Consider the following 8,517-nt stretch of genomic DNA (forward strand, 5'->3'; position numbering starts at 1 on the left):
AGGAAAAGGTTATTTGGTATATTTATTAGTATTTCACAAAAATTCAGATAAGCTTTCATAGCAAATGTTAAGATAAGAATTAACTCATATGCCTACTGATCCCTTGATTTATTTGTTGAGATTTGCTTTCGAAAATATAAAAATCCTCAGTAGTATTGAAATGTCTCTTAGACATTGAACTCTGCACTGAAAACTACATACTAATGCATATGCCTGGAATCTATTATGGTGACACTTTTCCCTCTCTATAATTTTATGCTCAGGTATAATTCTGTTTTATATAATTAATTTGTGCCTTATCAGTTTTCAGCGGTGGTACACTAAATATAATTTGAATCAAACAATATGCAAAGTTTTAGTAGACAAATAATGTATGTTAGCAATAATTAATTATTTTAAATTTGAACATGTATTATTTTTCAAATTATATAATACATGAAATAATAAATTTTCAAAGCAGAAAATTATGCTTCAAAATTCTAGTATACCTGTGTTAAGAAGACAAAATTTTGTTATTTTCACGACATGATGTCTCTTATACTAGATGGAAAAAAATGATGAGGAGTTTTAAGAGCAAATTTTACTTCAATACACTTCATTATAATATGAATCATTCTTTTTTTCTACATTTTATCAAGTATTTCCAAAGTGACATGTAATATCCAACTTTTTCTTGTCTAGTTTTATAGAAATAATGTTGAGGAAATAGAAGGAAAATACATAGTAAGAATGTCCTGTACAAAAAGAAAAACAAATGAAAGAAGTAACACCCTATTTATCAGAACTTCTCTAATATTTTTCACACAGGAAAAAATCTGGACTACTGCTTATTTTATTGATTATTATAAAATGCAAGTAAATAAAGTGAAATATTAGATGGAACAAACAATGCTATCTTAACATAATTCATTACTCAGAATTTCCTGGTAAATTAACATAAAGTGTTGCTTAATTTAAATATACATTTTTTTCTAAATAACAATATGATGTTATAATCTAATGATTACATACAGCATTATAATCATGTATTTCTGTAAAGCATTATATAGTACATGTCTTGAACACATGAACTGTTCAAAATACAAACTAGTAAAATTTTCCATTTGCTTTCAAAACATTCATCTTGTTGTCAAATTCCTTTCTTTGTAAATTGATTAAGTTTATTGGTAAACAGTACACTATACACAGCAACCAAATTGTATAGGTACCAATCCTAAGAAGAATAGATTCATAAGTTGGTACAGCTACAATGCTTTTTTCTGCCATTAGTCCTACATAAATCCTGATGTAAAGACACATCTGTCCAATTTACATTGAATTAATTGAAGGAAGTTACAGAACACATTATAATAAGATGCTATTTAAAATACAATAAATATTAGACATTGCCTCCTACAGAAACATATAAAATATTGAACATGATTTGCTTCATATTGTTGTGGAACAATTTAAGGCAATCATGGCAAATCTAAAAACTATGCTTCTGTTATCATATCATTTCCAAGGGTTGAGGGTCCAGGAAGAGTATCTAAGTCCACTGATTATTCTCTCTTCATTTGATGTGTAAAAGTCAGCCATGGGTATACTCTTACCTGAGTATCTGGGTCATCTTCTTATGTTATTCAGAGTTTTATTGTATTTCAATTCATGTGGTTATAAAAGTGTAGACTGCATTTTCTTGCTGGGTATGAGTCAGGGAATCTTCACAAATCCAAACTGACTTCCTCTAACCTCTCTACACATACTTCTCACAATTCAGCACCTAAATTCTTCAATTCCTAGAAGTGTCTCAGTAGAATCATGAAGTCTTATCAGATCCTAATCAAGGAGGAGATCATTGTATCATATTCAAAATCCCACCCTCACTCAGGATATACACCATAGGGCAGGGATCTTATGGGACAGTTTTGTGTTACTTTATCATGTTTAGTAGTCAGCTATGTGGATAATGAATAAACATTGTTATACAACTTCAGAGACTTGTACATGATTAATAAAGGATGCATCTTTTCAAATTATTTTAGCAGTTTATACAATTTTACTTTACTTTTAATTATGAATTTTAAAAATATTGAATTATTGTGAATTTCATACAGAACATCTTAATCAATCTGAATAATCTTTATAACCCCTTTCCCACTGGTCTGACACCCTCCCATAGCACCCCACTGGAATTCATGCATTCTGTCATTTGTGTTAAGGCCTATTGTGTCAAGTTAGTGTCCCCAGACCTTCTTCAGTGCAAGCTCCTCTACTGAGGACTAGTCACCCTATCTAGAATCCCTTGTTTTAGGAAGATCAGCTATCTGCATCCCCCACCCCACCCCAGAAGTAATCAGTAGCCAATATTTCTTCAGCTAGGATTGGGGTCTGCTGTCCATTTCCCCAGTTCTATGCTAGGTTTTTGTCTGTTTGAGTTTGCGTGGGTCTTGTGCATGCTGACACCATTGCTGTAGGTTCATACAAGAATGGTCCCCAGAGTGTGTAGGACTCTATTTTTATATGACCCTGCACCTCCTCCCTGGATCTTATAATCTTTCTGCCCCCTCTTCCAAAATGATCCCAGATCCCTGAGTAGGTAAATTTCAATATAGGAGTCCTGTTGAAGGACCAGCATTCTGCAGACATTTAATCACTATACTTTGGCCATTTGTGATCTTTTGTGTCCCTGGCCCTCTGTTGCATGAGGAAGTTTATTAATGAGAATTGAGATATTTATTAGTGTTCTCTTTATCCCTTGTTCTTTGTCTCACAAGCATTTGGTGTAGATGTTGCATTGTAAATATACCATTTAGATTTGGGCAATTCATAAACAATGTCTGTGTGTGGCCAATTGTGGTACTCTGTAATAGTCTTTGCCTGATACAAAAGAAGCTTCTTTGAAGAGTGGTGATTGAGATATTTGTCTGTAAATACAATAATACATATTTTGTTTATAGTAAGAAATTACATTAATTTATGCATGTGACAATCGGGTTTTCTCTAAGATCTATGACCCCATAAGCCATGTGCATTTGACTATGTTTAGAGCACTAAACATGAGTTTCTACACACTGAGTGGGCTTTTAGTCCAATTAGATAGTTGTTGATTTCCCCAAGATAAAAGTCCCACTACTGCACCAATGTCATATACTGTGCCAGGCAGTGATGTGGTTATTTGGTCTTGAAGCTGGTGTTGGATTATCAATTGATATTCTCTCTCAGCACCTTTCATAGAGCTCTCCAAAGCTATGAGAGCTAGCAACCACAGGGACTATGGATTCAGACATAACTGCAGGAACCAGGTTAATGAAAAGGAGCCAGGGTGGTAAAGAGAAAGAAGAAACCTAAGAGAGAACAGTAGGAGACAGGTGTTACTAAGGGAGAAGTGGATAAAATTGGAGTATTTAAATAGGAGGGTGTTGAGGGAGGAGTATACAAGGAGCTTTAGGGATAAAGGGAGAGAAGGAGCTCAAGAGAGGTGGAATCATAGGAGACTGGATTATCAAAGGAGAAATGGGATAATGGGCACACTTTAAATGGGGAAGCCATGGTGAAAGGGTAGACAGGAAGACAGAGAGGAGAGATAAATAATGCCTGTTTAGTATAAAAACAAGAAAGAATCATATTAGTCCAACAACCTAATGACAAATTAAACATACAATATTTCTACATGAGTTCATGTGTATAGTTAAAGGCTACATAACAAGAACTAGTGCCAGACAGGAGACACCTTCCTTTGAGTTGTTGGCCAGGGTTGTCCAAGAGACTCCCAAACTTACACATGCTATTGCCACCACCCTTGATTTCCTCGTTACTTGAAGGGAAGACCTTACTGACTACTGAAGGCAGAACAGACTTCGGACACAAGATTTGGAGCAATGGAACTGGAACGGACCTGGAAGCCACTTACCCTTAGCTAGGAATTTTTGTTTGAAAGAAAGAGGTTTCTTTATATTTCTATATTGTTGATAATCATAACACATAATTGTAAAAGTATTATCTGACACACATTAAATTTGCCATACCAAACCATAAAACATATATTTATAAATATAATTTATTATCATTTAAGAACTGTTAGAAACCAGAAATTCTAGTAATATAAAGGTATCACAAAAATAGAGCACAATAGGATATGTGTTTTGTCACTTTGAGAAGGAATATTTATAACCATTTTAAAACTAACAAAAATATTTCTGAGAATTCATTTACTGTTTATTTCTTACACGTAATATAGCATGTTTTGAACAAATGTACTCCAAATTCCTTTTTCTCCAATTCCTCCCGAATCCTCCCACCACTAATCCCTACAATTTTTGTGTGTCCTTTTTTAAAACACACTGAATCCACTTATGTGCACAGGTGTAGTACCATCTTGTAGAGCATGGGCAGCATATCAGGCTGAATGCTTGAAGAAAACCAACTCTTCTCTCAGAAATCATCAGTTGCCAATAAAATTAGAAAGCTGAGCTAAGGGTGGGATTTCCTGATTTATCCTCCTTCTATCCTGGAGCTTTGGTTGCCTAGATCTTGGGTAAGTCAATATGAACTCAGTCACAGGTGCTGTGTATTTGTGTGTGCAAATGCTCTGCAATGTAGAAAACACTGCTTCAGTGTAGTCTTCCACCACCTCTGGCTCTTACAATTTTTCTGCCCCCTCGTACAAAATGACACTTAAGCCTTGAGAGGAGGAATTGTGATGTAGATATCCTGTTTAAAGGAGAGCATTGCACAGTTTATCTCTGCGCTGGAGCCAATTCTGTCCCTTTGTGAAAATTGGCATCTACAGAAAATATATTCTGTGACGGTGAATGAGAGAATCAGTACACTATGTGTTTTAGTTTGCTTTCTGTTGTTGTGATAAAATACTGACAGAAAAGCAGCATGAAGAGAACAGGGTATATTTCATTTCACACTTCCAAGGCACAATCTACCTTGGAGAGAAGTCAAGGCAGGAACTCAGGCAAGAAGAACCTGGAGGAAGTAACTGAAGCGGAAACATAGGATGAATGTGTGCACTGACATGCTCCCTTGTTTTACTCAGCTATTTTTGTTTCTTTTTTGAGTATTTTTATTGAAATTTCTCAAATTTTGTATATCTTGATCATATTTAGACCCCTTTTCTTGCACAAACTCTCATACTCCCCACACTGAATTGTGTGTATTCTGCCATATATATTAAGGCTTATTGAGGAACATTTGTGATCAGCTACCTTTCTTAAACAGCACATGCCCACCTTCCCAGGAATGGCAGTATCCACAGTGGCCTGGGCCCTTCTACATCAATAAGAAATCAAATAAACGTCTCATAAACATCCCCAGATGTCAGTTGTTCAGAAAAATTCCTAAATTGGGGTTTCCTCTTCCAAGATGACATTAATTTGATTCCAGTTCAATAAAAAAATCTTCACACTATATGTATAAAAATAATTACTAAGTGGGTGGTTTAATAGCATTCCCATATAGCAGAATAATAGTAGTAGGGTCTCTGCTAGGATATATGACTTTAAAAATTCAGTATTTCCCTAATACCTAAGACAGATAAATACCCAATAAAATTTTTGAAGTGAGCCTATTGAACTTAAACACAAAAAAAATCAATAAAATACTTGCCAACACAATTCAAGAACACAAAAAAAAATCAAACACTGTCATCAAGTTGGCATCATCCTAGACATGCAGTAGGGTTCAAAACACATAATCAATAAATATAATCCACCATGTAACTATCTCAAAGATAGAAACCACTGATCTCATTAGACAAGGAAAAGATCATTAGAATAATTCAATATCATTTGATGTTAAAATCCTGGAGATACTAGGGATACAGGTGACATAACTCAATATAGTAAATGTAAACAACAAGGCCACAACCAACACCATTCTAAATAGAGAAAAACTTGAACCACTTTCAGTAAAATTAGGATCAATATAAGTATGTCCAGTCTCTGCTCTCCTGTTCAATATAGTGTTTGAAGTCTTGTTTGAAGCATAAGATAATTGAAAGAGGTAAAGGGGATACAAATTGCAAAAGAGGAAGTCAGTGTTCCCTTATTTGCAGATGATATGATTGTACACATAAAAAACCCTGAAGATTCTACCTGAAAAATACTAGAACTAATGAGTCCATTTAGCAAAATCACAGGATACAACATTAACAGAAAAAAATAATAGCCTACCTACATAGCAACAGCATACACATTGAGAAAGAAATTAGGGGCATAATCTCATTCACAATAGCTTCAAAAACATCTTGGAAAAATCTAGGCATGGAAATGAAAATCTTGTAAAATAAAAATTTTAAGACATTGAAAAACAAAATTGAAGATACCAGAAGATGGAAAGATCTCTCATCCTCATAGAACAGTAAAATTATTTTTGTGAAAGTGGCCATCCTTTCCAAAGCAATCTACAGATTGGATATAAACCCCATTAAAACTCCAATGCCTTTCTTTAGATACGTTATAAAAAACCACTCCAATTTCATATGGAAACACATAAGACACAGGATAGTCAAAATAATCCTGAAAAATAAATTTGGGAAATCACCATTCTTGATTTAAAGTTTTATCACACAGCCATTGTAATAAAAATAGTACAGTACTGACATTGACTAATGAAATAGAATTGACCCATATATAAGCCCACACTCTTAAGTTCCTTAAGTTTTCACAAAGAGGACAATACAAACTGGAGAAAATACAGCATCTTCAAAAAATAAAAAACAACCAACCAAACAACAACAACAACAAAAAAGGTCAAATTGTATAGCTACATGTAGAAGAACGAAGCTATATCCCTACCTCTTATGCTTTAGAAACTCAACCTCAAGTGAATCAAGTACCTCAACATGAGACTTAATACCCTGAATATATTAGAGAAGATGTTTCATTTTATATGCAAAAGAAATGACTTTCTGAATAAAGCTCTAGTAGCACAGGAACTGAAAACAACAAATGACAAATCAAACCTCATGAATCTAAAAGACTTCTGCACAACAATGAAAACACAAACATTTAAGTGGAGAGGAATCCTACAGAATGGAAATAACCTTGACCTGCAACAAATCTGACAAGGACTTAGTGTATAGTATATACAAAGAAATAAATAACTAAACACCAGGAAAACTACCCAATTAAACACTGAGTCACGAGTTGGGGCTGGAGAGATTGCGCAGAGATTAAGAACACTGCTTGTTCTTACAGAAGACCCGGGTTCAAATCTCAGGACCGACATGGCGGCTAACAACTTCCATAACTCCAGTTACAGGGGCTCCAACAGCCTCTTCTGTCCTCCGTGGGCACTGCACGACAGGATGTACTTACCTTCACACAGGCAATACACGTGTACACATAAATAAAAATAATAAATGATAAAAAATTGAGTCAAGAAACTAAATAAAGGGCTCTCAAAAGAATTTAATTGGCTCAGAAATATTTAGAATAAAAAAGTAATATTAAGATATAATCTATAGCATCAAAGCCTGACATGTGGTTGAGAGTGCCTGTTCCACTAAAAATTCCCCTTCCTGCTGGTTTACCCACCCACACTCTCAGGGTCTCCTGGTCCTGACGCAGGTCAACAAACCACCAAAATACATTTTTATCTTAGGTTTTGCACAGTTTATACGACAGGGAGCAAGCAACATACAAAAAAGTAAGTAAACAAAATAAATAAATAAATAAATAAATAAATAAATAAATAAATAAACACAACCCGGCTTTTCATAATTCACTCCTCATTCCAGCCCTGGCCACAGTCTTCATTATCTTTCACCTGTGCCGCGTGGGCATGCAGTTCTCACCCCACAGTCTGTTAGTGCCCCATCTCACTTCCACACCCAGAGGTCACACACCTGCTCCCAGCTCTGGAGAGGTACACTCTTTGCACTCTCTCGCTCTCTTCCAATCTCATTTCACATAATTCTGCTGGTAACTAGGCACCACCCCTCTTCCCAGGGTGCACTATGCTCACAAGTAGCCCATGCTTTTCTGAGAAATTAGCAATTTCCAGACCACAGTGTGCTAAACATGCATAAGGCTCCAGTTTTAACCCCAACATAATGATAGAGCCATCGAATATTACATGACCAAAATTTTTAACATAGTATTTGTTTGTGAATATTAAATTTTAAGGAGGTGAAATGATTTTACAAGTTTTACCTTTATGTTTCTACGTTTTAATTTAATTTGCGTCTCTTTTCTTCTAAACTATTGAATGACACTAGTATTTTTACCGTATTTCAAATTTAAAGGAAGTCGTTTGAGGATCTGTTCCTCAGGGATCCCATGGGCTTGGGAGGAGCCCCTTGCTCCTTTCTTTTACCAGTTCCATCTATGTGAAGATAAGTCAAAGGTCCTGCTCGACCATTGTTGGCTTCTCTTGGAAGCATGGAGGAAATGATTCCTCCATGTTGACCCCCCTCTTTATAGACTGGACACTGGTTCAAGTCCATCTGGTGGGGTCTCCCTGGCCTCCTTGATCAAGAGGTCAGATGACCCACCACCATTACAGGACATTTTGCGAGATGCTCAT

This window comes from Nannospalax galili, unplaced genomic scaffold, assembly GCF_000622305.1.
Source record: "Nannospalax galili isolate Female #2095 unplaced genomic scaffold, S.galili_v1.0 scaffold1180, whole genome shotgun sequence".
NCBI lineage: Eukaryota > Metazoa > Chordata > Mammalia > Rodentia > Spalacidae > Nannospalax > Nannospalax galili.